Here is a 3366-nt window from a genome sequence, read left to right on the forward strand (position 1 = left end):
CTTTACAGTATATAAGTAAATTATGTCAACATTCAACTCCAGTAATGATATGGTGCAACAAAATACAAAAATAAAAGAAATGGGCATGACTCCGCCCTTTTTCATTTAATTTGCTTAGAATACTTTTAATACCATAAGTCGAACAAAAATTTACCAATCCTTGTGAAATTTGGTAGGGGCTTAGTTTCTAGGACGATAACTGTTTTCTGTGAAAAAGGGCGAAACCGGTTGAAGACACGCCCAGTTTTTATACACAGTCGACCGTCTGTCCTTCCGCTCGGCTCTTAACACGATAACTGGAGCAAAAATCGATATGTCTTTACTAAACTTAGTTCACGTACTTATCTGAACTTACTTTGTATTGGTATAAAAAATGGCCGAAATCCGACTATGACTACGCATACTTTTACGACATCGAAAATTACGAAAAATGAAAAAAATGCCATAATTCTATACCAAATACGAAAAAAGGGATGAAACATGGTAATTGGATTGGTTTATTGACGCAAAATATAACTTTAGGAAAAAACTTTGTAAAATGTGTGCGATACCTACCATATTAAGTAGAAGAAAATGAAAAAGTTTTGCAGGGCGAAATCAAAAGCCCTTGGAATCTTGGAAGGAATACTGTTCGTGGTATTACATATATAAATAAATTAGCGGTATCCGACAGATGATGTTCTGGGTCACCCTGGTCCACATTTTGGTCGATATCTCGAAAACGCCTTCCCATATACAACGAAGGGCCACTCCCTTTTAAAACCCACATTAATACCTTTAATTTGAAACCCATATCGTACAAACAAATTCTAGAGTCACCCGTAGTCCACCTTTATGGCGATATCTCGAAAAGGCGTCCACCTATAGAACTAAGGCCCACGCCCTTTTAAAATACTCATTAACACCATTCATTTGATACCCATATCGTACAAGCAAATTCTAGAGTCAGCCCTGGTCCACCTTTATGGCGATATCCCTAAATGGCGTTCACCTATAGAACTATGGCCAACTCCCTCTTAAAATACTATTTAAAACCTTCTTTGATACGCATGTCATATAAACACATTCCAGGGTTACCCTCTTTCTGTAGAGAAAGAGGCAACACTAGGCGCACTAAAACTTCCAAATATTTGTGATTTAAAGCAAGTAAATATGATAGGGCATATGAAAGTAATAAGAAAATTCATAGGAAATCCCACATTACAACTGCGTGACGTAATGTCCCCTAGGCTCAGAATCTCTCGGAAATTTGAAGTATCCATTGTGGACAGGACCCACTGGGAAACAGGGAATCCCTACAATGACCCTGACTCAGAGGTCTGGTTCACGGATGGATCGAATTTCGATGACGGAAGAACGGGAACTGGCATCTATGGGCCGAACTTCAAGAAATTGATACCAATGGGATGCTACCCACCATATTTTAGGCAGAAATCCATGCAATAGAGGTTTGTGGTAGAGAATGTCTGCGGAGAGGCTCAACATCGAAGAGCATCTACATTATGTCGGACAGCCAGGCGGCCCTGCGTAACTTGCAATCCTACATAGTTACATCTAAGCTAGTGGCTGAATGCACTGAAATCTTTAAAGCCCTGGGTGCCAAAAACAAGGTTTTGTTAGGATGGCTTCCCGGACATTAGGAACATGAAGGTAATGAATATGCTGATTCACTAGCAAAGCAGGGTGCTATAGCAGCGTTCTGTGGTCCAGAGCCCTTTTGTGGACTTACAAAAGCACACACCAAGGAAACTATAAGTAACTGGGAAACTAACAATTCAGACGTCACTAGATTGACTGCCCAGGGAAAATACACGCCAAACTGTTTATACTTCTGGCAACGAAAGTATCAGCCAAACTCATTAATCTAAGCAGGGAGGATCTAAGAACACCCACTGGGTACTATATGGGACACTGCGGTCTGCGATGCCACCTAAGTAAGTTAAATCTATCCAATACCCAAATTTGTCGTTCCTGTGAGCTGGATGATGAAACGCAGGTTCACATTCTCTGCGAATGCATCGTTCTGGCTAGGCAGAGAATATCCCATCTAGGTGGCGGGACTCTTAATCCCTGTGTGATATGGAGTAAAGAGCCTGAAGAGGTACTTATACACATCAAAAGCCTCCAGATACAAAATTAGGATGAAAGGTGTTGCATAATAGATTTGTACAAAGTTTGCAGTGCTTCCAGACCTAGTAATAATAATAATAACTACCAAACTGATAAAACCTATCAAAAACCAGGCTACATGTTATTAAATATCTCCGTCCTTCTGCGAAATATTAGATGTTCGTAGGACCTATGCCACGCGCTGCTTTTATATCTGATAGCTGTATCATTCCTAATAGCTGAAGTCTTAGCCTGGCGAGCGCACAAAACAAAACGTGCTCGATCGTTTCCTCCTCTAAATCGCACTTCCTAATTTAAAATCATATGACGCCAAAAGGCAATTTCCAGTCATAATACCTTTCATGAGCGTACAACCCTCTCTTTCGATGCTTTCCTTTTTAATTTAACAAGTGAAAAAATTTCTTAAAAATTACAGAGAAATTTCCCTTTCAATTACATTCATAATACCTGCATTTCTCTCTTAATTAGTTTTTCCTTTTCTAGCATTATTAAGAATAAGAGGGAAGAGAAAAGTGAGAACCCTCCTAAGGATATTTTGTTTATAATAAAAGGAATGGGAGAAAAGAAAAAAACAAGGTATTTTTGTTTCGAATTGGGCTGAATATGTTTTATATCCAGTTTATATAAGAATAGAACACATTGCCCGACTTCATTTTTACTTTTTTTTATTTTTTAACACAATAAATAAATAATACATGTTAGCAAAGTGTTTTTAACAAAGTGTGATTTAATTTGACAGTTCTCTCATAAAGAACCGTACTATAATGTCAAAAAAAAAAAAATCTTAACCCTTTAAGAAAATTTTTCAAAATTTTTAAATTTTTAATTTGTGAAAGATAGCTTTTATTTTCAAATAAAACACCATCATTTGCGATGAGAATACGCCAAAAAAAGTAAGGTACATGTGCACTTTTAATATTTCGCAGCTTACAAGCACATGTTGTTGTTGTTGTTGTTGTTGCGATAAAGACACTCGTCGAAGGATGTTATCGATGTTTAGAGTCCCTTTCCCAACACAGATCAAATACGTTCCAATAACAAGTACCATTAAGGTACAAGCTCTACCATCCACGAAGAGCTTAGGGTCGCCAGAGCCTAGCCTGCTAAATATTTGCATGATACTTTCATATTCGTAACAGGATTTACCTCGGGTTGTGAGGTTGACTATTGGGTTGCGGAAGCTGTTAGGCTATAACCTTTTTATTGCGCTTATCAACCCCTTGAATACTTTTACAG

This window comes from Eurosta solidaginis, chromosome 2 (assembly GCF_040869045.1).
Source record: "Eurosta solidaginis isolate ZX-2024a chromosome 2, ASM4086904v1, whole genome shotgun sequence".
In the NCBI taxonomy this organism is placed as follows: Eukaryota; Metazoa; Arthropoda; class Insecta; order Diptera; family Tephritidae; genus Eurosta; species Eurosta solidaginis.